This window comes from Equus caballus, chromosome 6 (assembly GCF_041296265.1).
Source record: "Equus caballus isolate H_3958 breed thoroughbred chromosome 6, TB-T2T, whole genome shotgun sequence".
Classification (NCBI taxonomy): Eukaryota; Metazoa; Chordata; class Mammalia; order Perissodactyla; family Equidae; genus Equus; species Equus caballus.
In genome coordinates this window covers 66,382,865-66,409,579 of record NC_091689.1, presented here as the reverse complement: position 1 = coordinate 66,409,579, position 26,715 = coordinate 66,382,865, and the positions used below count along the sequence as shown (strand labels likewise).

The 26,715-nt window shown below is 38.7% G+C and overlaps 1 protein-coding gene across 23 annotated transcripts in view; it reads right to left on the bottom strand.

Moving 5' to 3' along the window:
• Nucleotides 1-26,715, bottom strand: part of CCDC91 (coiled-coil domain containing 91) — a 376,603-nt gene that overhangs the window by 341,345 nt on the left and 8,543 nt on the right. For 4 of the 23 annotated variants that reach the window (XR_002808691.2, XM_070271159.1, XM_070271156.1 and 1 more), the window contains exon 1: nucleotides 3,883-4,099. The exons of 1 other annotated variant lie outside the window; for it this stretch is intronic. The gene's annotated coding sequence lies outside the window, so the exon portion shown is untranslated. Of the gene's footprint in view, nucleotides 1-3,063; nucleotides 3,158-3,319; nucleotides 3,641-3,882; nucleotides 4,109-26,715 lie in introns of those variants that run through there. 18 more of the 23 variants (XM_005611003.4, XM_070271160.1, XM_070271157.1 and 15 more) reach the window with 14 other exon arrangements.

Below are 26,715 nucleotides of genomic sequence, written 5' to 3'. Positions count from 1 at the left end.
AGAAAAGGAGCTAGGATAACCAAAACAATTTTGAAAAAGAACAACAAAGTTGGAAGATTCAGACTTCCTAATTTCAAGACAAACTATGAAGTACAGTAATGAAGACAGTGTGGTTTTGGCTAAAGGAGAGATACAGAGAACAATGGGACAGAATTCAGAGTCTAGAAATGAATCCACACATACATAATCGATCGATTTTTTTTTTTTTTTTTTTTTTTTTTTTTTGCTGAGGAAGATTCACCCTGAGCTAACATCTGTGCCAATCTCCCACTTTTTGCTTGAGGAGGATTCACCCTGAGCTAACATCTGTGCCCATCTTTCTCTATTTTGTATATGGCTCACCACCACAGCATGACTGCCAACGAGTGGTGTAGGTCCGTACCCGGGAACCAAACCTGGGCCACTGAAACGGAGTGCACTAAACTTAACCACTAAGCCACAGGGTCAGCCCCATAGTCAATTGATTTTTTATAAAAGTGCCAAGAAAATTTACCGAAGGATAGTAAGGACAGTCTTTTCAATATATGGTGTAGGACAATTTAGACAAAAAGAGAGAGACAGAGAGAACCTTCACCCATATCTTGCACCACATACAAAAATCAATCAAAAACTGATCAAAATAAATCATAGACCTAAAGATAAAATCTAAAACTATAAAAGTTCTGGATGAAAACATAGTAAAAAAATCTTTGCGTCTTTGGGTTAGGCAAAATTTCCTAGATAGACCACAAAAGCACAAATCATAAAAGAAAAAATGATAAACTGGACTTCTTCAATATTTAAAACTTCTGCTATTTTAAAGACACTGTTAAGAAAATGAAAAGACAAACCAAAGACTGAAAGGAAATATCTGTGAACACATATTTGATAAAAGATTTGTATCCAGATTATGTAAAACTCTTATAACTCAAGGAGAAAATAATCCAATAAAAAATAGACAAAAGATTTGAACAGACACCTCACCAAAGAAAATGTACAGACAGCAAATAATAGCACATGAAATGATATTCAACATATGAGTCAATAGGAAAATTCAAATTAAAACATCAGTGAGATATCACTAAATACCTATTAGAATAGCTAAATTAAAAATAAAATGACAAATGCTGACCAGGATGCAGAGCAACTGGAATTGTCAAACATCATTAATAGGGATGCAAAATGAAACAGTTATTGTGGAAAATAGCTTGGCAATTTCTTATAAAGTTAAACATTTGCCACAAGATCCAAGAATTCCACTCCTAGATATTTAACCACAAGAAATGAAAACATATGTCTACACAAAGACCTGTACATGAACGTACAAAGAATTGCTCATGAATGTTTATAGCAGCTTCATTCCTAAATGCCAAAACCTGGAAACAACCTAACCATCCATCAACTGGTGAATAAACAAATTGTCATATATTCATACAATGAAATAGTATTCAGGAATAAAAAAAGAACAAAGCACTGACACATGCAGCAACACGGATGAATCACAAACGCAGTAAGTGAAAGAAACCAGAAACAAATTCTACATTCCTAGAGAGAGAGAATAGATCAGTGGTTGCCAGGACCTATGGGTGAGGGGAGGGAACTAACTAGAAAGGGGCATGAGGGAACTTTTTGGAATGATGGAAATGTTCTTTGGATGGTGGTGGTGGTCACATAACTACATGCATTTATCAGTTTACAGAACAACATACTAAAAACAGGTTTTTTTACTTGTAAATTATACCTCAATAAATCTAAATTTTAAAAGAAATAGGACATACCCTTTTGAAAAGTATGCATCAAATTAAATGAGCTAAACCCAACTTACTGTTGGATATGGGGGTGGGGGACAGACAGCAGGGAAAACAAAAATCCTTAGAAATATTACCAATCAAAAAAATTGATTTATGATTAGTAAATAAGAAATAGGCATTGATACAAAGAGGTAATCTAAAGAGAGCTGCCTTTTTTTATTAGTCTCATTGTTCGGACACAAAATAATAAAATTGATGAGCTTTCAAGAAAGACCAAAAATCACAAGGAACAGGCTGATAAAGGTGCACAGTGATTATGAGCTATAATTTGGAAACAACTTAACTAAACACTCCCTTTCCAATTGACCAATGGAAACAATCTCATCTACCTCTGCGCACTTCCACCCCAACTTCTGCTATCAAGGGAAAGACGATAAATCTTCAGATACCTTCTTTATTCATAACAATCCTATATACTTTACAAATCTTAAATCTACAGCTAGAGTTACAAGATAAAACGCCTCTTAGAGACAATTTCTTATTTGTCCATGTAAGTTTCAGATCAGCTAATTGGTAAACATCTTTTTTTTACTGCCATCACCATCAACAAAAAAAAAAAGTGCTGTCCCTCTGTGATGACTTTCTGCAGTTTCTTTTTGTCGGGTATTAAGATGATTAAAATAAAAAGTTCTCAGAAGTTTTGGGCCGATCCCTCCAATAAAAAGATACATTTTTCCATTTAATAAAAGTGAAGAGGTAACTTGTTACTTTCATCACTTTGTATTTTTTTATGTTTATTCCATTTGGCTTATACTGTTGCTAAGAAACCAGTTCATAAGAAGATTTCTCAGCCCACAGAACAACCTCCTAGCCAGCCTGGAGGATACCAAACTTTGTAACTAGAGCAATTCTCTACCACACAATTTCCTAGCTAGCCAGCACCACGCAGGTGCACTCTCCCCGGCATCCCCCAGCTCCATTTACCTAACAGATACAGGACAGACAATCCCCTCAACTCAAGAGAAACTGTAGCAGACGACAAATGGGATGATTAGAAATGTAGAGCTCTTCGATGGCAGAGAACAAAGAAATTTATTGCCAGTCCCTGTCACCCTAACCAATTAAATATTCCGGGTATTTTGCCTCAAATTGTGGGGTGAAACGTTAGTCTACCCCAATCACTCTACTATGCAACATGCAGACTACTTCCAAAAGCCGTCATCCAACTACAGCCCGGATAAATATTTGGAGAGGAAGGTGGCATCGGTATCCGCATGGTTCAGAGGGGGAGGGAAGGAAAAGAGTCGGAATTCTTAAGGGGCGGCTGAGTCACCTACAGCTGTGGCCAGGAATTTACCCTCCAGGAAATCAGGCTCTGCCCCAGCTCTCATCAGGGAAGCAAGTGAGAGTACCAGCAACACATCATCCTACCAAAAAAAAAAAAAACCACTCAGCTCTGCTTTTCATAGAGTTGCCACTCCTTAAAGTGAAGCCAAAAATAGGTTTCACGTCCCAAGATTTTCTCTGCAGTACACAACACCGGCAGACGGACGAAACATCTTTATTGGGGGAAAAGGGGGCGCACTTACGGGGATGAAGGTTGCCTCGCCACTTGGAAAGTTACTGGCTCTCGCCTTAACCCCGAAATGCCACTGTGATTGCAACATGTGGCCCAAAGCAACTATAACGAAATGTCGCTGAGGACGTTGCAGAGCCTGGACTCCGGTGTATTTGCCAAAGTCGAAGGGGAAACATAAGCTAGGAGCGATCGGTGAAAACTGGGCAAGCATCTAAGTGTCCGCTCAGAGGGAGCTTCGGTGACACAATAATCACGTGTACTTGTGCGCAGACTTTCGCTCCTAGAACGTGCAGGGGCCGAAACCTGCCGGCGAGAGCAAGCACCGCTGGGCGCTCCCTGCCGGGCAGCTAGGCTCGGTCCCAGCCCGAGGCGGGTCACGCCCCCCGACGCCCAGGCCCGGCGACCTCCGGGGGCGAGGCCGGCACAGGCGGGTGGCGGAAGCGCTGCCGCGCTCCCCGCCCAGGTGGGGCGCTCCCGGCCCGCGCCCAGGCCGCCTCCGGGCGCGCCGTCCGCCCCGCGCGGCCCGCGGCCCGCGGCCCCCGGCCCCAGGCCCGAAGGCGAGCGTCCATTTACCTGCTCCCGGCTCTCGCCGCCGCGCCGCGCCGCTCCCCCACGCCGCCAGGTGAGCCACCCCCGGCACACAGACCCGCACGCGCACCCCGGGGCACGACCCAGACCGCGGGGGGCGCCGCGGCCCCAGCCACGCCACTTGGGGTAGCCCACGCACCACCCGGCTTCGAACACCTCTGCCCCCGGAAGTTGATTTCCGCCAAGGCCCGCCCCACGCTGCGCCTGTCACTCAACGCAAGCGTGCGCGTCACGTGGTCCCATGCTGAGGGCCCCATTTTCCGAGCCCCGCGCTCTCGCTTGAGTGGTCCGCCGAGGGTTGGGGATGGATGACTCAGGTGCCACTGCCAGTTAGTTATAGCTTCCCATTCCTCTTGAATGACAGGCCTCATTTCAATGCCTAATCTGTGCAAATAAAACCATCCCCAAAATGCCCCTCCCAACAGGGGTTCTATAGGATTGTTCCTGAGAAGAGCCCCGCCTCATCTCTTCACCACCTCAAAGCAGAATTCAGTAACAACTGGAACTGAGGTAAGTGCCTGACATGTAGTAAGTGCTCAAGAAATAGTTGACTAGACAACTGCTCCGTCGCATCTTGGCATAACTCTAAAGCACCCGGATGCACCTGAGCCCGGAGCCTCTCCAGACCACCGCTGTGTGACTTCCGTCGAAGAACTCTGCTCTGGAATTACTTTTGGTCTTGTCAACACTGGATCACAGCAGTTTATACATGCCATCTCTGTTTCAGAGACAATTTTCAGCTACCAAGCCACCCCTTTTATCCAGGCCTTCAGTCAAATAGCTGCTCTTGAAGAAAAGGAAAAAGAAAGAATGACACAACTGAGTTTTATTTGAAAGAAAGCATGGTTATATCGATTTTTTTTGGTCCATTTCAGACTGTCAATAGCTGTAAAAGAGAAGCAGTCAGCAGTCAAGCCACTTGTTAGAGATTCTTCCATTTTGATTGGGAGCGATTTGGAGAATATTTATTTAACAGTTTTTTATTCAGTGTCTAACTTGGCCTACTGGAACACGCAACATTCAAGATCTCTGACTTTGAGGAGTTTGCAGTCTAGTGAGACAGACAGACAAGTAACCTGGGAACTTTGAGCATAAGTCTCTGGACTATTCATATTCATTGTATAGCAGGCATTCTTTAACATTTGGACATTTTTTTCATCTTTCCACGGAACAAAATTGGCTCACTCCTGTAATAATCTCTGCTCTGTGTTTGAGGTGGAAAATATCAGCAAGGAATCCTAACAGTCAATTCTCCAGTTAAGTATAGGCTGCAGTGGTTAGTGAGCAGTTTCAATACTGAGCACAAATGTCACCTGTTCTACACCCGTTTTTCCCATCCACCATCTTCTTTGTATGCACAGCAAACAGATTTCTATTATAGGAAATACGCTTTTTTACGCATATTTGTTTACCTGTCTCCTAGACCACCAAATCAAGGGCCACTTCTCATTTGTGTATCTGGCAATCTACTTCTCATTTGTCTTTGTATATCCAGCGATCTAGCATAATGTCTAATGATTAGAAGAAAGGTATTCCATGTTTCTTAAACTGAATACAGTTACCTTTATATCATTTTGTGTCTCATGTCTCTTTCTGCTGGAAACTTCAGATGAGCCTCTGAGAGTTTCCATTATATATCTACATGTCCCATCTGTCTTACCTAATCCAATATTCAATATTAAACAGATTTATAATAATAATAGAAACTAATATTTATTGAGCACTTACCATGTGCCTGGCATTGGGCTAAGTATTTTAAATCCATTATCTAATTTGTCATCACACTAATCCTCCAATTAAGTATATTAATATATTCACTTTTTAGATAAGGATACGGACTTAGGGAGGGGAACTTGACCAAGGGGCAGAGCAGGATTCAAAGCCAGATCTGCCCGACAAAGGATTTGTTTATTCACTACAACACACTGCCTCTGCTTTTCACATCATTTGTTTATCAGTGAATCCAAATCTCAGCACCACCATGATGTCTTTCTTCCCTCCCCAAAGCAATCTATGACTTTTCTTTTTTTTTTTTTGAGGAAGATTAGCCCTGAGCTAACCACTGCCAGTCCTCCTCTTTTTGCTGAGGAAGCCTGGCCCTGAGCTAACATCCGTGCCCATCTTCCTCTACTTTATACATGGGACGCCTACCACAGCATGGCATGCCAAGCAGTGCCATGTCCACACCCAGGATCCGAACCAGCGAACCCCAGGCCACTGAGAAGCGGAACGTGTGAACTTAACCGCTGCGCCACTGGGCCGGCCCCTCTTTTTTTATTAAGTATACAATTCAATGATTTTTAGTATGTTCACAGAGATGTGCAACCATCACCACAATCAACCTTAGAACATTCTCATCACCCCAAAAAGAAACCTCATACCCTTTGTCAGTCACTCCCCATTCCTGCCATTCCCCGCCACTCAGTCCTAGACAAGCGCTAATCCACTTTATGTCATATGACTGGAATCATGCAATATGTAGTCCTTTGTGACTGGCTGCTTTTACTTCACATCATGCTTTCAAAGTTTGTTTATCCGTTCTTCAGTGCGTTGTGTGGGTTGTTTCCAGTTTTGGGCTATTATGAATTATGCTTCTATGTTCATTCATATATAAATTTTTGTGTCAACCTGTGTTTTCATTTCTCTTGAGTATATACCTAGGAGTAGAATTGCTGGGTCATATGGGAACTCTTATGTTTAACCTTTTGAGAAACCTTTCTGAAGTGGCTATATCATTTTACTAGCAATGTGTGAAAGTCCTGATTTTTCCACAGCCTCTTTTTATCTCCTCTAGAATTTATGAGTCTATTGCCTTTCAGGGTATTTTCCATAAGCCATCTTGTATTATTATGTACCTTGTTGTGTATGTACCTTCAGGCCCATCACCCTAATAGATAGTAACCTTCTGAGATGAGAAACATGGTTCCTGCCCTCAAGAGGATCAAGTTTGAAGAAAGATAAGATAATTAAATCAGTGATAATAAGCACTAAAATCAGTTTATTGTTAAAATATGGAGGAAGAGCACCTTGCTCAACCTGCATTAAATAAGTACTTCTCGGGGCTGGCGCTGTGGCTGAATGGTTAAGTTTGTGCGCTCCGCTGCAGGCGGCCCAGTTTTCATTGGTTCGAATCCTGGGCGCGGACATGGCATTGCTCATCAAGCCACACTGAGGCAGCGTCCCACATGCCACAACTAGAAGGACCCACAATGAAGAATATACAACTATGTACTGGGGGGCTTTGGGGAGAAAAAGGAAAAAAAATCTAAAAAAAAAAATAAGTACTTCTCATAAAATGTAAAGCCCAAGATGAGTCTTGAAGAATCAATAGGAATTGGCAAAGCTAGGAAGAGACAAAAGTGTACTCCAGACACAGGAACATGTACATGTGTGTGTATTTCCTTGCCTATGAACTGTGGAGGTAAGTATAGTGTGTCAGTAGGTATAATGGAAGCAAAGGTGGTGGTGTGTGGGAATGTGGCAGATGAAATGGGAAATGTAGATGGGGCACGATGAATGGGGAGTTTTGTCAACTGCTAAAGAATCTGAAATCTATCCTGAAGATAATGGAAAACTAATGGATTATTTAAGCTGGGTTGAGGGAGAATTGCTTCAGCAGCAGTGTAAAGGATGGATTATTAGATAGTGAAGAGGTGACCAAGACTGGAAAAACAGAGAGACCAGTTAGAAGACAAAGAAATAACTAGAATGAAGAACTATCAAGACCTGACTTGAGCCTGGAGCCATGAAGTTGGCAAAAAGGATTTGAAAAGCATGTGAGTAGCAAAAAAATAGGAAAGGACAGAAGATGTATCCCAGGTTTCTGGTGCTATTCAAAGAGGTAGGGGATTCGGCAGGAAGATACTACACTTGCTGTTAAGAATAATGAAACACTACAACTTACTACTGTTGTCATTTACATCCTGTTGCAATCACCCATAGAAATGAGAGGGACACCCACCTTAAATCTGGTTCAAATTTCAAGACTTATGATGCCACACATGCACCAAGAGAGTATAAGAAGGTTTATTAGTCACATAATGAGACTTCCGAGGAAGAGCAGGGCAGGCTTCCCAAACAAGTCCAAAATGGCTGGGGTGGCTGGGGGGAGGTGAGGTGGGAGACTGGCCTCTGGGGATGTTATGGTGGCTAGGGCATGGAGCTAGGGTGAAAATTCCCATGCAGGGGCAGGGGCTTGTGTAGCCTGAATTTCTCACTGGCACCAAAGGGAGCACCCAGGCTTTCTTATCAGCCTGCCCAGATGTGGGGCAAGACGGAACAGGTGAGGGCTTGAAAGTTGTCAACAGTCAAACATCAAAAATGAAGTTAGAGTCTTTATTACATATGCCTAGAATTAGGTGTTTTTTTTACTCCAATAAAGAAAATAATATAGTTGTTATATACTTATATGCTTTGAAAAAGATTATAGTGAACGCTTGCCTTCAAGATATTTCTTCCACTCTTCCCATATTGTGCAGCACGCATCTGAGAAGTTTGGGCAGAATTAACCTCGCCCTTATCCCAAAATTGATCCAATCAGGATAATCTAATCCTGACCTATTATGTTCCCCTGGCCACAAGAAGTGTTTTGAGATTGAGCACCAATCACAGGACTTTTTCTCCAAAATTGTGTGATATGGCTCCCTTTCACCCCCTTGATATGAATAAGAAAGCGTGTGGTCCTTGCTGAAGGCAGTCATTTTATGACCAAGAGAATGAAAGAGACCTGGAGTTGGAACCCTAAGCAAATAAAATAAAGGTTTAGAACCTTGTATATAGGGAAAAGGATGTAAAGAACAGACTGTGAAGGTTTTAAATAAGCACATTTCTGGCCCCTTCCTTTTCCTATACTGGATTGTTCAGTTATGTGAGCCTTCACATCAAATCGATAGAGAGTTTGATCTTTCTGCTACTGGTCCTTACAGGTATCGAATATTGTTTAAGTCAGTTTGAATTTGTTGTTGTTATACTTTACCTCAAATTGCTTTAGTGCGTGTAGTGTGATTTAAATGTGCACGTGTGTTACTTACTTTACTTTATCCTCTAATGGTCATTAGTTGCCATAATCTAGAATTCACACGGTACAAATATTCAGCTGGTATTTTATTAGAAAGCCTACATTCCAAATGTAGCCACCAGACATGCTTCAGCTGTCATTATCTTCCATCAATACCTGAGACTTTGCTAATCAATAAAATAAATTTATAAATTGCTTTTCATAGATAAAATTAGGGGCTTGTTGGTTAACGTAACGTACGTTATAAATTGACTCGATAAACCAGTGATGTTCATGATGTGTAGACTAGATAAGATATTACAGGGACAGTCCCTACGTTGCAGGTTATAAGAAGCTGGCAAGCTCTGTAGTCTACACTCTTAGGAACAGTACCCTTCAGACCTCAAACCTAAATGTCTAACATCCTAGTAATCTTAAGCATGCCAAAGGTGCAAAAGTCTAATTTCTGCTTACCTAAAAGGAGAATCATTTTCATTATGGAGGTGACTGGAGACATCATGCATATTCTGGAAACAAGGAATACATTATTGGTGGCTTTCCCTCTCCACTACAAGTTCATTTTTAGAATATTCCCAATGCAGGTGCCATTAAACTGAGATCCCAGGATGGGCCATTGTACTAGATTCAGAATGGCAGAGCATGTTTTCTACTAGGAAACAGAAATCCAACATATAAACACTTGGACTAGATATGGTCTCTGGCCATGATTACTTGCCTACAGAAATAACGAGAAGAAAATAGTTCAAAACCTAATATTTAAGGGAAAATATATTTCTAAATAAACCTCAAGCCTGACTAATAATAGCCTGTGACTATTTAATCTTAGGACAAGCTTTGGACTTCTATGCTCAACCTAATAGGAAATGAGCTTCCAACATGATGTAACCTCCTGAAAAGAGCATCTTCCCCAGTGACCATCTCAGATAGGGCCATAAAGGATACAGAGAGCAAAACAGTAACCAAAGAACACACACCACTGCCAGCCAGGAATCCTCACTATTCCTGTCTACAGAATATGACAGGGATCAGTGACCACTGTGTAATGCTTCCAAATATTCTCTTTTTAATTGGGAGTTTCTATTGCAATTACTTTGTCCTTTCTCTCCCATTGAATTTTACATTTGTTGGGAGTAAATAATTTTTCATTGGTTACTAGACCATAAGGAACTCCAGGTGAAGCTAACACACTTTGAAGAGACAGAAGGAAGATATATGCTAATTACAGTAGTTGGGCAGCAAAAGGGTATACTACAGTGAACCTGGTAGTTGTGACCCAAACATGCATTTCACTCTAACCCCCCCCCCACCACTGTATTGAATAGGCAATATTCAGATATATTACGTGAGACTGACCCTAACCTTTTCCAAGGTTAGTCCTGATTGATATAAGGCAGAAGTTAGTCCCAACTCCCTTGCCACAGTTATTGATAGGGAGAAAAAACAACCCAGTCCTACATCAATCATGACATTACCCTAACCTTGTGAATTGTTCCAGGGATTATCCAACAAGCGCAAAGCTCAGGAAGATTGTTCAGTGGCTGTTGGAAGGAACGAACTTTCCTCCCAAGGATATAAGTGAAGAAGCATGTAACTCCTATTGCTTTTAACAACCATCCTGTGACCATGAAGGAAACCAGTCTAAGGACAAAAAGATACAGATTGTAGAACAACACTGATAAATTCAGAGAAATGGAGCTGAAGCTTGGATCAAATAGTTCTAAAGCTTCCTTCACTCCTGTGGGACTTTTTATTTATGTAAACAATTCCCACTTATTATTTAATCCAGTTAGAATTACATTTTCTGTTACTTTCGATCCCAATTGTTTTAGCTGGTAGAATTCTGTATCTCTAGCTTCATGTTAAATGTTAGAAAATGAATGGTCATTTTCTTAAAATGGAAAAGAGCCTTATCTACCTTCTTCCCTTTGTCCATGCTCATGTCATAGTGAGATTGAAAATGAGCTACTGTCCCTGAGAGCACGTGTTTCAGATTTCATGTGATACTCAGCTTTCACATTAAACCAATGGAAAACCATTTCAGATATTAATTTGTGATATTTTATATAAAAGATGTAAAGAGTAAACTGTGAAACTTTTAAATAAGCACTTTTCCGGCCCCTGCTCCAATCAGGTCTCCTTTGAATTCTGCACAGTATGTAACCTATTTACGAAATCTCCATTGTATAGAAGATACACAGTCCCTAACTTCTCACTCTTTTGTGAGTTGTCATTGGCCGCCATTTAGGTTTGCACAATTTAGCTTGAATCATTACTGGGCAAGTATCGCTCCCTTAATATTTGAAAATATGAATTGATTCTATTATTATCTCAGGGCCTGATAGATGAAAGAAGCCCCAAGCCAGAATGGGAAACGAGACAAGCCATCATTTCATCCATATAATCATTACAATAAATTAATAAAAACTAATTTACATGACCAGTTGCCTTTAATTATGATCTCTAAATAATAACTCAGAAATGTGGTGATTGTAGATAGAAAGCACGTGTCCACTCTGTTTCCTTTACTCTCATTATATCCTAAAAAAAAAAAATTGTATCTGTGAAATTAAACTTTCTATAAATGTTAAAAATCAATGCTGAAATATTTTTTCATATCCTGGGTTAATTCTAACACCTAAAGTATTTACATAATTCCAAATGCTTAATTAAATGTCATACTTCTGGCTGCTAAACACTACTTTTTATGATGCATTTTGAAAAATCAAAGAGTGACCTAGGTTTTGTGTCTATATTAAACTATCATCTTACTTCTTTACAAGTTATTCTACCACTTTTGCAGATGCAGCAAGCAATGCTTTTGGTGGAAAGCCATGCAAGAGCTGCTACAACTAAGATAAGTTGAGTTTGAATTAAACTTTTTCAAAATTTTTGGTGCACCACAAAGTTAACACATCATGAGAAAACTCCGAAGTTTGAAAAACTGAGTTAGAAAGAACATGGTCGAACCCCTGGTGGCATTCTTGGGTTGAGAATCTGATCACTTTTTTTAAGTTGACCAGAAAAAGCAAAGTATTGCATATGAACAGTGGAAGCCCTTCCATTTGTTTCTCTTTTTTGAGGGGTTTTGGATATTAATTGATTCTAATGATAAAAGAGATTTTTGTGTCCTTGTGTCAAACTTTAACCTAGCATAGAAAAAAAAATCACCCAAACATCTGAAAGAAAGTTATCCCTATTGGAGACCAGTTCTGCCTGGATATTTGTTATGTTGTCAATTCAGGAGTACCTGACTTAGAGTTTAGAATATACATAAATAAAAAACTAGTCAAGTTTTTTTTTGATAACAGTTTTCTAAGTTTGAAGGCATAGTTGTAAGAATGTAAAGGCACAGAGGGTATCAAATCTATAGTGTCTAAATCTGTTTCTGGCAATAAACCACAAACCCACTGCTTTTGAGGGGGGAGGGGAATTCACTAACAGTTAAGGCATTGTTTTGCCTATTATTCAAATTATAAATTTCTGTATTATTTTAATATATTTATCAGAATCTTTGCTTAAGATATGTATTTTAAATCCCAGCATCGTATAATAATTTGCCTAATTTTTCTATCAAAAATTATAACTTAACAAATGTTAGTAATGCCTTTAGATAATAATAATGATGCCTAGAGATTGAGTGACAAAATTGACTTTTACCTTAACAAAGTTATTTTTTTAGTAAAATTATGTTTGTGAGATAGCTAAATTCTGGGCTCTTATGGAAATATTTGATAATCAGGCTCCAGAGTAAACCATGGATTATATGAGTCCTGTTACAAGGAGTATGAACAATGGTATGCTCTTTGCTTTCCAGTGAAATGCTATGAATCCTTGATCACCATGTGATTACCTCTTGCATAGGCAAAATTTCCCCCAGGTTTATAATAATAGCATAAAGATTTATTGATAATAATCTGTAGTGACATGGATATGCTTTACAATCACTACATATAAGATATATGTATGTTGTATATAACTCCCAATTATATGTATTCACTAAAATATACATGCATTTGAGACGACCAGTCACTGGCTCTTTATAGAAATTCACTCCCCCATCAACCTCAACAAAATTATTCTCTCCTGATTCTCTGACTTTTCAGACTATTCTTTAGCCAATTCCTAGGGTCCCTTTCCTATGCCCTCTACTTCAGTGAAGTTGTTCTGCAAGTTTCCATCCTTATTCTCTTCTCACTCAGATTTAACCATTGTCTGTGGGTGATTTTGTCTACTCACCACAGACTTTATCCCCTTAATGCAAATACTTCTGGAGTACACAGGTGTTTTCTGTATAAAATCTTCTCTCTCAACGTACATTCATATATTCTACATGCCCACCCAAAACCCATTCACTATATCCACCTTTGATGATCCCATGGAAGTTTTTGTAAGCTTCACCAGCCCAGAATTATCTCTTGAGCTCAGAATAGACTTGATAGCTGCCTGCTAGATATGCACCTAGATGTCGCACAGGCAACTTACATGTTACAGAACAAACTCATTATCCATCTTCCACAAAACCTATCTATCTAACCTTGCTTAACCACTATTGTAAGCATCTGCATTAGTTAGGACACTAATTTTAACTCCTTTAACAAAGGCTTGAGAATAATAATGACTTAAAGAAGATAAGTCTTGATTTCTAATTCACAACAAATGGAAGCATTGGCAATCCAGGGCTCCATGGAGACCCAACCCAGTCTCCTTACATCTTATTGCTCTCCCATTTTTAACACATGGCTTCCTTTGCATGGTTTGATATACCTACTCCAGCTCCTGCCATCACATCTGCATTCTAACTGGCAGAAAAAGGGAAAGGAGGAAGTGAAAGTAATGCCTTTTAAGTGCAGAGCACAGAAGGCACACATTCACTTCAGTTCACATCCCATTGGCCAGAACTTTGCCACATAGCCATGCCTAGCTACAAGGGAAGCTGGGAAATTCCTCTTCAGCTGGGCAGCTTTGTGGCCTGCTAACACTCAGGGACTCTATAACGAAAGAGGAAAGGGATAATATATACTGGGGAATAACCATCGATTCCTCTCACATCCAGTTCCATAAGGAACTCTTTGACCCTCTCTCCTGTACTTCACTACTCCTACTGCTTTGTTAATATATATTTATTCTTTCCACATGAATGTACGCTGGACAGTTTCTGTTCCTGTAATCTGCATAGGATGGAAAAGAATGCATTCACCAAACCAAGGGCCACATACCATGTACCTAAGGCTGTATTAATTCACTCTAACAACATGGATTAACTAACAAACGTACTACATCTGGCATCATCAGTAGCTGTGATTAGGGATACTACAGTCATGTGCAGCATAACAATGTTTTAGTCAATGATGGACCTCATATGTGACAGTGGTCTCATAGATTAGTACCATGTAGCCTGGTGTGTAGTAGGCTATCTAGGTTTGTGTAAGTACACTCTATGATGTTCACACAACAACAAAATCACCTAACAATGCGTTTCTCAGAACATATCTTCATTGTTAAGCAATGCATAACTATATTTGCAACAGTCTATAGTCATCTTTCAGAATCCATCCAGTTTCTACAAGAGTCAGAAAGTGGATTAAATGGAGATATGATGTGGATCACCACCCCTGCATCTTTTAGATCCAGGGTCAGTGAACTTTATCTGTAAAGGGCCAGATAGTTTATATTTTAAGTTTTGCAGGCCATGTAGCCTCTGTTGCAACCACTGGACCCACTGTAAGCTAAACTTTGGACAGAACTCCAGTTAGTGACTGCCTTTCATATGCGCCCACTCTAACAGGGGGACCCTGCTGATGTGTTAGGTCTCCTGGTACCAATGTCAACTAAAGCTCAGTGTCCAATTATTTTTTAAATGTTTGAGTGCACATTACCTGAGTAAATGGCCTTTGGTCTCTTTTGGGAAGGACTATGGGAGTAATAAAGATGTATATTTGCCGTGGCATTACAGAGTTCATACCTGTGGTGACCTAGCCACTTCAATGAATGGATTCTGGGTCTGAAAGTTTGCTCAGATCCATAAACTGGGCAAGGGATTATGACATTTTTACTGTGGTGATACTTAGTCTCCCAGTTATCCATCCTTGATTTCTTCTGCTGGTACATACTGAGTGATTCTATTGTCACTGCCCATCTATTTTGCCTGTAGGTTTGTCATATTGTGTTAACCTCTTCCATAGCTCTGTGAGTTTTAACGGCCATTCTGACCTTGTTGGTCATTGCAATAATTGAAAACCCCTGGCTTCTGGCAGTTAAGTGCCACTATCTGGCCTCACTGTTTCAGGGTCATATCATCTCCTTTGCTATCAGTAAGGCAAATTCTATAATGGCCTCTCCTCCTGTCATCTTTGGCCTAAAGAGGAGCAACACCAATCTACTGTTTAGTAATGCTGGTGCTCCTCTCACCAGTACATTCTTTATGACCTTGGTACATTGTTTATCCTCTGGACCTTCCCATGGAGCATATTCATCTCACAGTCTGCCAGCCATATTTGTATATTTATTCCAGCGTACCTATTTTCCAGAGCCTTTACTTCCTTTCCTATCCTTCTGCCGTGGCAATCCTAGCATTTCAGCTTTGCTTAGCATGGGCCATCTGTTTTGGTTAGTATTTAACCATCTTTGAAATTCAGCCACTCTGACTATAAAGTCTTGATCTTGGTCTTCAGCTTTCTCCAGCCTCCCCTTACAGGAAATGAGAGCTTCTTTGTATGCAACCAAAGAGGCCCCCTTGACTTCCCACTGGGCTTTTAATTGCTTGTTATTAAGTCTCTATTGTTCCTTATCCTTCTGCAGAGCATCAGTGCTGATTAGCAGTAGCCATCCAATCTCATTATCTTTCTAGCTACTGTATTCTCCATCCATTTCAAATATCTGATTCATTTGGCCAGTTCCCCAACAGTGACAGTTTTAACAGTTGGACCACTACCTTGTGTCAGGGGCTGTCCATGATCCATGTACCACCAGTGAGAAGGTTTTCATTGCAAATGGTGCTGGAGCAACTGGACATCCACATGCAAAAAAATGAATCGAGACACAGACCTTACACCCTTCACAAAAAGTTAACTCAAAATGGATCCAAGACCTGAATATAAAATGCAAAACTATAAAACCACCAAAAGATACTATAGGTGTCCTTGAGGATGGCATTGACTTTTTAGATACAACACCAAAGACATGATCCATAAAAGAAATAATTGAGAAGCTAGACTTCATGAAAATTAAAACTTCTGCTAGGTGAGAGACAATGTCAAGAGAATGAGATGACAAGCCACAGTCTGAGAGAAAATATTTGCAAAAGACATATTTGATAAAGGACTATTCTCCAAAATATACAAAGAACTCTTAAAACTCAACAATAAGAAAATAAACAACTCAATTAAAAAGTGGACCAAAAACCTTAATGACACCTCACCAATGAAGATGTACAAATGGCAAGTAAGCATATGAAAAGATGTTCAACAACATATGTCATTAGGGAATTTCATATTAAAACAATGAGATACCACTAAACACCTATTAGAATAGCCAAAATCCAAAACACTAACAACACCACATGTTGGTGAGGATGTGGAGCAAGAGGAACTCTCATTCATTGCTGGTGGGAATGCAAAATGGTACAGCCACTTTGGAGGACAGTTTGGCAGTTTCTTACAAAACTAAACATACTCTTACCACATGATCCAGCAATTACACTCCTTGGTATTTACCCAGAGGTGTTGAAAACTTACACCTACACAAGAAAACTTGCACACAAATGTTTATAGCAACTGTATTGATAGTCAAACTTGGAAGCAGCAGTGTCCTTCAGAAGGTAGGTGGGTAAATAAACTGTGGTACATCCAGACAATAGAATATCATTCATCACTAAAAAGAAATGAGCATATCAAGCCATGGAAAAGTATGGAGGAAACGTAAATGCATATTACTAAGTGAAAGAATCCACTCTGAAAAGGCTACATACTGTAGGATTCCAACTATATAACATTCTGGAAAAGGCAAAACGATAGAGACAGGAAAAAATTAGTGGTTACCAAGGGTTAGGAGAGAGGGAGGGATGAATAGTTGGAGCACAGAGGATTTTTAGGGCAGTAAAAATACTCTGTATATTAGTATAACGATGGATACACGTCATTATACATTTGTTAAAACCCATAAAATGTGCAACACCAAGAGTGACCCCTAATACAAACTGTGGACTTTGAGTGTAATGATGTGTCAGTGTAGGTTCATTTCTTGTAACAAATAGACTGCTCTGGTGCGGGGGATGTAGTAGCTCTCTGTACTTCCACTCAATTTAGCTGAGACCTAAAACTGTTCTAAAAAATAAAGTTGAAAATAATTTTTTTTTTAAATTGGAAAGTGCTTTATGAAAATAAGGTGTCAACATCATAAACTGATAATAAAAGTCATTTTTAAATAAGCCATTTAAATTCTATCATCTTTCACTTTTTTTTAATTGAAGTAACATTGGTTTATAACATTATATAAGTTTCGGGTGTACATTGTTGTATTTTGATTTCTGTGTTCTTTGTTTCTACATTGTGTTCACCACCCCAAATCTAATTACCATCCATCACCATACACATGTGCCCTTTTACCCCTTTTACTCTCCCCCGTCTCCTTCCCCTCTGGTAACCACCAACCTATTCTCTGTGTCTATGTGTTTGTTTGTTGTTGTTGTTGTTGTTTTATCTTCCACATATGAGTGAAACCATACAATATTTGGCTTTCTCCGTCTGACTTATTTCCCTTAGAATAATGCACTCAAGGTCCATCCACGTTGTTGCAAATGGCAAGATCTCATTTTTTTATGGCTGAGTAGTATTCTATTGTACATATGTATGTACCATATCATCTTTATCCATTCATCCACTGATGGGCACTTACGTTGTTTCCAAGTCTTGGCTATTGTGAATAGTGCTGCAATGAACATAGGGGTGCATATATCTTTTCAAATTGGTGTTTTCATGTTCTTTGGATAAATACCCAGAAGTGATATAGCTGGATCATATAGTAGTTCTTTTCTTAATTTTTTGAGGAATCTCCATACTATTTTCCATAGGGGCTACACCAATTTACATTCCCACACCAATTTACATTCCCACCAGCAGTGTATGAAAGTTTCCTTTTCTCTACATCCTCTCCAACACTTGCTATTTCTTGTCTTTTAATAATAGCCATTCTGATGGGCATGAAATGATATCTCATTGTAGTTTTGATTTGCATTTCCCTAATAATTAGTGATGTTGAACATCTTTTCATGTGCCTGTTGGCCATCTATATATCTTCTTTGGAAAAAAGTCTGTTCAGATCCTCTGCCCATTTTATAATTGGGTTGTTTGTTTTTTTGTTGTTGAATTTTATGAGTTCTTTATATATTTTGGATATTAACCCCTTATCAGATAGATGGTTTGCAAATATCTTCTCCCAGTTGTTAGGCTGTCTTTTCATTTTGTTCATGGTTTCTTTTGCTGTGCAGAAGCTTTTTAGTTTGATGTAGTCCCATTTGTTTATTCTTTCTTTTGTTTCTCTTGCCCAAGAATACATGATATTCAAAAAGATACTGACAAGGCCCGTGTCAAGGAGAGTACTGCTTAAATTTCCTTCTAGGAGTTTTATGGTTTCAGGTCTTACATTTGAGTCTTTAATCCATTTTGAGTTAATTTTTGTGTATGGTATAAGACCATTACAATTTTTTGCATGTGGCTGTCCAGTTTTCCCAACACCACTTATTGAAGAGACTTTCCTTCCTCTATTGTACGTTCTTGGCTCCTTTGTCCAAAGTTAATTGTCCATAGATAAGTGGGTTTATTTCTGGGATCTCACTTCTGTTCCATTGATCTGTGTGTCTGTTTTTGTGCCAGTACCATGCTGTTTTGATTACCGTAGCTTTGTAGTATATTTTGAGGTCAGGCACTGTGTTACCTCTTTCACATTTTTGTCTTTTTTGTCTTTCATTTCTTGATTGGTATCCATAAGAACAAATTAGATATAAGAAAAAGCAAAAGAAGAACTTTATACAACATATTATAATATTGTATCACATATCTTGATATCAATTTCCCTATTTGATTTATAAATATTTATTTTAAAAGGGTTTACTACAATACAAAATACAGATAGGTCCTGTTTGATTAAATAGTGACTAGACAAAGAGTTGGTAGATATTTAATCAAAGACTGAGTAACATTACTTCTGTGGTGAAAAACAAATTGTATTTATACCGTTTCTCCTTATGGTACTTTTTCAGTTACAAAATATACAACGATACAAAGTTTAAATACATATTATACATCTGGTTAATATTTAAAGGTTTGAAATAATTATTCACCATTGTATGATATCATTGGAAACATAGAATATTGCAAGTTAAAAGACCTTAGATGCTATTTTATTTAAACTTCTCTCTGCATTCAGGAACCTATTTACCCAAATGTAAGCAACAACTCAGCAGAAACCAGTGTCCAACCTCCCACAGAAACTTCTTCTTTTTTGGAAGTAAAATAGATTAACAATAAGTAAAAACCAATTTACTGAGTTTGCATGAAAACAGCCTCAGAAAATTAGAAGATTCAGAGTCAAGAAAGGATTTTAGTTCTAGTATAATTTAAACTTTCAACTACATAATAAAGAACTTAAGGAAAAATTACATTTCTATTTTACAAGATTACAACCTTCTAAAGCAAGATCAGTCACTTGGAGTTTCAAGAGAGTCAAAATTTTGATAAAAGGGGACTTTTAAAAAGATTTTTTACAAAATTAGCACTCCATTAAATAACAAGAAGTCGCTTATTCCGTGTTTCTAGTGGAAGTTTCACTTATTTGAAGATCATCCATTACTGGTATCACTCTTACAAAATGTAGTTTCCCAAAGTTAGGAACAAGATAAGAAAATAACAGTTGTCCTTGTGTACAAACAGTAAATAGAGTTGATCGCAGAAGCCAATGAAACACCTCATTGGGTACTGGGTTATTTTTGTCCCTCCTAGAACATGAGTTTTGAGCAGTTCCATGTCTATTTTGAAACTTTTAATTATTGATTTAGTCATGGATGGTATTTGGTCAGGTGGTAATGAATAAATGAATAATATCACCCAGCAAAATGGCAGTTTTAATATGGTCAAGAGCCAGATATACTTGTGGTCCTTCCAAGTCAAACAGTACTTCTAATGTTATTAGGTTGGTTATTTGGTTTTTGGCCTTCTCTTTAAGAATGAGAAAGCTCTATATTTTTATATATGAAATAGGACTTGTTAATGTGGATGTAGGAGAATTTAGCATGTTAATTACTGCATCTATTTTCCTTGCAAACTGAGGAAAATATTTTTTACCATTGTTTTCATGCGATGCTTTGGGGCTATGTGAAGATGCAGAGAAATGTCGTGCATGGAAGTAATAGTAATATTTTTTTAAAAGCTTGGGTTAGTAAGACTCATTACAACTATTCTGGACCCATTTTTGGCTAAATGAAGAGGAAAGTTTTACCAGCTGATGGCCGTTTGATGACCTGCATGGAAAGAATTGGTAGACTCAGGATAACACAACTGAGAGGAGTGATCACATAACAAAATGTGACATCACCATTTGGCACCAGCTGTCATCCTGGGCATGGAGAGTCAGTTAAACTCTCAACCCTGAATTTTCCCCTCTAGATTACTCTTGTGGCTCACCAGAGGGCAGTGTGCAGTAATCGGCTGTACTGCTTCCTGCATTGGATGTCTCCTATGGAAAAGCCAACGTCAGATCATCAGAACCAGACAACAGGCAAGATAATAATTATGGAAACTGTTTTATTAGATTTGTTGTATCTGTGTGCCCTTTATATGGAATTCTTAATATTGAGAAGTTAGCACCACATGAGATATAACATGTTTTTATGAGTTTTTAGCAAATTCTGTATAACAGTTTCAAACTTATGACAACAGTTTTGGGATTACTGAACTCAATTCTCCTCTTGAGACTTACAAATGCAATGATAATATCCAAAGGTGGATAATTGCCTTTTTTCACATATCTCACACCTAAAGTCTCAAGGATTTTCAATCTTACACACAGATTACATAAATCAGTGAATATATATTGAACAATTGGAGTGTGGGACATAACAAGATAAAGCAGCTATAAGTCTTCTCAAAAGTTTGGAATCTATCAAGAGATTAAAGTGTAAATAAAAAAATTTAAATCCATGAGTAAAATTTTACAAAGTGGGAGCTATGTATAAAGTACTATGAGAATTTGAAGGATGGAGAGATGAAGGCTTTTGGGAACGACTCAATCTGAGATAAGTCTTGCAGGTGGGCCAAAACTCGTTTAGACATATTGAGAGTGGTGAAAGCACATTCTAGGTAAAGGAGCCATCGTGGGTATGGAAAGTTAAGGAGCTTAGAGTATGTAAAAGGTAGTAGTGGGAAATAATACTAGAGAGCTATATTGTGAATAGGTCCTTGAGAGTATTGAATACCAGGCATGCTCCCAAAACTGAACTGACATGGGAAGTTGTAGGAGCGAAAGATCAGCATTAGCATTGTATACTAAGAAAATTGATCTGGCAACGTCGTGTGGGAGGGATTGGATAAGTAAGAATGCAAAGGTAGGGAGTCAAGTTAAAAGGCTGTTTCAACAATCCTGTAGGCTTTGAGATTGAAAAATAAGGCAAGCAAGAGGTTCTGTGAAAGTAGAATTGGTGTGAGTAAAAACTAAGTAGATGCGGGTGGGGTAAAGAGAGAAAGAAGTCAAAACATAGTTTGAGGTTCTGAGTTGAAGTAGGAAGATGATAACTTCATTCATTGAAATACAGGATCCAGGAGAAGTAGGTTTGTGAAAGAAATTGATATGATTACCAAAAATCTTACATAAAAATCCTAGTCAGAATCTTTTTGAAGCTAAATATTCACTTATTTTTTTTTTCCAAACTAATTCAGATGAATTTGGAGAACTCATTACACTTGGTACCCCCAAAACTCTACTCAAACAACAAATTTTTGTTTATTAAAATGTTTTGAAATTTTACATGTGAAAATCTAAGAGAAGTTCATTGTTCACTGGGGGTTAATAGACGTGAATTACCTCATCACGTTAAATGGGAGCAGCAGCAAGGTATTCTCCCACCGCTGAGGAAAATAAGGTTTTTAAAGCTCTATTATTGTTAAAAATTAAAGAATATCCTAATTTCACCAAACGGTGAATTTCTGCTTAATAAAAAGGAAAGAGTTGCAGCCTTTCAGTGATTCAACCATGTTCTATGTGTTTTTTTCTTTCTAATAGAAAAATATGATAGAACATTTAAAGAAATCAGTAATAATCTTGATGAAGAAACAAAATAACAAATAGAACTTCCTTTAATATTTTTAAATATTTTTTATGTACTAACTGAAAAAGGCTGTGATGGAGTCACATTTGCTCAAACACATTGTAATATTTTCCCCCAACTTGGTTGACAGTTACAAAACCCAGAGACCAAACTGTGAAAGAAACTCCTCTAGTTGAAGCATCTGCTTTTGTGGCAAATTTCTCAATCAATCATACAGAAAGTTTTGCAGTTGTCTTGAGTTCTTCTGTTATTTTTTATACTCATATTAAATAAATGACATTATAAGTGACATGGACTCGTTCCTTGGCCACTGAAAAAATCTAGTAGTGAATTTTCTGCACTTAATTGGGTTCTATAATTCTATCTTTCCACTCTTAACCCTTGAAACACCTGCTAATCAGATAGCTCTTGTCTATACTTGGGGAGCCTGCAGCTTGAATTTTTTTTCTGTATAAACCACAAAGGAGTCTTCCACGTGTTAATCCTGTCCTCTCCACCCTGCCCTCATACTTGTGTAATTATTTAGAACAAGAATAAGCCTTTCAGGGGCCAGCCTGGTGGTGTAGTGGTTAAGTTCATGTCCTCTGCTTCAGTAGCCTGGGGTTCATGGGTTCAGATCCCAGGTGTGGACCTACACACTGTTCATCAAGCTGTGCTGTGGTGGCATCCCACATACAAGGTAGAGGAGGATTGGCACAGATGTTAGCTCAGGGCCACTCTTTCTCAAGCAAAAAGAGGAAGACTGGCAATAGATGTTAGCTCAGGGCCAATCTTCCTCACCAAAAAAAAAAAAAAGAATAAGCCTTTCATCTCAATTGGCTATTGTACATGATATTTCTTAGTGTATGTCTTATCAAATTGAGCTGCAAGGCTTTCTGCTCTTATTAACACCATTTTACTTAGTCCCTTAGATGTGCTAATGAGCTAGAGGATGCCCTCTTGAATGCAACACCATCAGGGACCTCAGGTGAATTTTTCAGAAATCAACACCACCACATTGTGTTATGCTTTCCCCTTTCTTGTTTATATACCCCTACTGGAATGTAAGCCATCTGAGGGGAAGGATGGTGTCTAGTTTGAAAAGCACTCTGAGCACACCAACTTGTTAGAAAATAATGAGAAAGTGGAAAAGTCAGCTAGTGCCAAGATTTCTAGCGGTGGAAAAGGTCACAATATTGGCTGGTATTCTGCTCAAGGGGAAGAAGGGAGGTACCAGGAAGTAAGACTATAGTTATTATCCTTTTGTTTTCCACTGACAGTTTTGCCCTGAGCTAATATCTGTTGCCAATCTTACTCTCTCTTCCCCTGCCCCGAAACCCCCAGTACATAGTTGTATCTTCTAGTTGTAAGTCCCTATAGTTCTTCTTTGTGAGCCGCCACCACAGCATGGCTACTGACAGACGAGTGGTGTGGTCCTGTGCCCAGGAACCAAATCCTGCCCGCTGAAGTGGAGCACGCTGAACTTTAACCACTAGGCCATCAGGGCTGGCTCCCATCTTAACCATTTTTAAGTGTACAGCCCAGTGGCATTACATACATTTACAGTATTGTGACGCCATCACCATCCTTCACCTCCAGAATTCTCCATCTTGCGAAACTGAAACTCTGTACCAATTAAACAATAAATCTCCATTCTGCCTCCTTCACCCCAGCATCTAGAAACCACCATTTTACTTTCTATCTCTATGAATGTGACTACTCAAGGTAACTCATATAAGTGGAATCAATATTTGTTTCTTTGTGACTGGCTTGTTTCACTTAGCGGAATGTCTTCAAGGTTCATCCATGTTTTAGCATTTCTCAGAATTTCCTTCCTTTTTTAAGGCTGAAAAATACTCTATTGTATGTATATACCATATTTTGTTTATCCATTCACCTGTCATTGAGCACTTGTGTTGCTTTCACTCTTGCTTCGCTATTGTGAATAATGCTACTATGAACATGGGTGTACAAATATCTCTTCAAGAAGCTGCTTTCCGTTCTTTTGGGAATATGCCCAGAAGTAGAATTGCTGGATCACATGGCAATTCTATTTTTAATTTTTTGAAGAAGCATCATACTGTTTCCCATAGTGACTGCACCGTTTTACGTTCTCACAGTGCACAAGGGTTCTAATTTCTCTACATCTTTGCTAACATTTGTTATTTTCTGGGGTTTTTTTTTCTCCACAAATATTAGCCCTGAACTAACATCTACTGCCAATTCTCCTCTTTTTGCTGAGGAAGATTGGCCCTGAGTTAACATCTGTGCCCATGTTCTTCTATTTTATATGTGAGATGCCTGCCTCAGCATGGCTTGATAAGCAGTGCATAGGTCCACACCCAGGATCTGAACTGGTGAGCCCCAGGCCGCCAACATGGACTGCATGAACTTAACCACTACGCCACGAGGCTGGCCCATTATTTTCAGATTTTTGATAGTAGCTATCATAATGGGTGTGACATGATATCTCATGTGGTTTTTGCATTTCCATAATGATTAGTGACGTTGAGCATCTTTCCATGTGCTTATTGGTCATTTGTATGTCTTATTTGGAGAAATATCTATTCAAGTCTTTTGCCAATTTTTTAATTGGGTTTTTTGACTTTTTGTTGTTGAGTTATGCTATTGTAAATTTTTCCCATCATCTTTCCTAACTGGATACTGATTGTTATTGCTGACATGGAAAAAAAAATCCACAAATTTCTACTGATTTTTAAGCTCATTCATTTGAGTTTTACAGAGAAAAAAATCACATCTGAGAATAACAAATATTTTGTTCTTCTCCTATTCTGTAATTATACCTTGTGTGCATAGATTGAAGAATACAGAAACGTCAGCAAACAATAGTGGTGTTAGCAGGCATCATGTACTGCTTCTGACTTTTGCTGGAATGCCTGTATTGTTTTACCATTAAACATGATGGATCTCAGAGGAATAAGATATTATCATGTTATAAAAGTGTGTATTCTTAGGTTATTATGGGTTTTATTTTTTTCATTAAGGATTGGATTTTGAATTTTATCAAATATAATTTCTGTATTGTATCAATCAGAGATTGGCCGGGAAAACAGAAGGCACTCCATGTAATCCAGGTACAAAGAGTATAAGATAGGAATTATGGGCTTACACAACTCTTGGAAGAACTAGAGAAACAAAGGTCAGGGAGTTCAAAGCTGGAGCTCTCAGCCTGAAACACCGCTGCAGGTGGTTCTCAAGATGTTTGTGAAAGCCACTTGAATCTCACGCTTGCTCACTTGTCAGTCTGCAGCTGCCTCCCGAGAATGAAGGCCTCTCCTTCTCTTGCACCCTAAAAATCTCATAAAAGTCAGTGCTTCTCATTGGCAAATTCTGATGCAGCGTGGTAGCCCATGGCCCCTCCTCTGCAATGAAAGAGCAGAGAATTGATGCTAAGTGAACAACTATCCAGTCCAAATTATGAAGATAAGCATTATTGCAATGAGCATATCATTTTTTTAATGTGATGAATTATGTTAATGGGTTTTCTAATATTAAGCCTTATTTGAAGTAAAACCTGCCGCATTATGGTATACTTTTAAAGATATTGTCATATTTAATTTAAACTGTATTTTATTATTATTATTTTTTTTAAAGATTGGCACTTGGGCTAATAACTGTTGCCAATCTTCTTTTTTTTTTTTTCCTGCTTTTTCTCCCCAAATCCCACCAGTAGGTCGTTGTATATTTTAGTTGTGGGTCCTTCTAGTTGTGGCATGTGGGACACCGCCTCAATGTGGCCTGACGAGCTGTGCCATGTCTGCGCCTGGGATCTGAACCAGTGAAACCCTGGGCCGCCAAAGCCAAGTGTGCAAACTTAACCACTCAGCCACAGGGCCAGCCCCCTAAACTGCATTTTATTTAGCGGGATTTTTGTATTATATTTATGAGAGAGTTTTGCAGTTATATTGTACTGTGCTGTCTTTGTCTGGTTTTGCTACAAGATTATACTTTCTTTATAAATTAAATTAGGAAGGCTTCCATCTTTTTCTGTATTCTGAAAGAATTTAAATGTATCACATGCGAATTACCTATTGCTTGATAATTAGAAATAATTCACAAAAACTTTTGGCCCCAATACCTTCTTTACCCTTCTTCTTCTTCTTTTTTGTTTTTTCCCCAGTTTCATGAGTAAATATTAACCTGTGCTCTTCTCAATGTAACCAATATTGTAATAGAAAAAAATTAACTTTCCAAAGCTGAAGAAATGTGTACATTTGTAATGGAAATAATTTAACAACTGAATCAGGCTAGAGGTAAAATTGGTTTATAACATCATATAAATTTCAAGTGACCATGATATTTCAATTTCTGTGAAGACGACATCTTGTTCACCACCCAAAGTCTAATTGCCATCCATCACCATACATATGTGCCATTTTACCCCTTTTGCCCTCCCCCCTTCCCACTTCTCCTCTGGTAACCACCAGTCTATTTTCTGTGTCTATCTGTTTGTTGCTGCCGTTTTATCTTCCACATATGAGTGAAA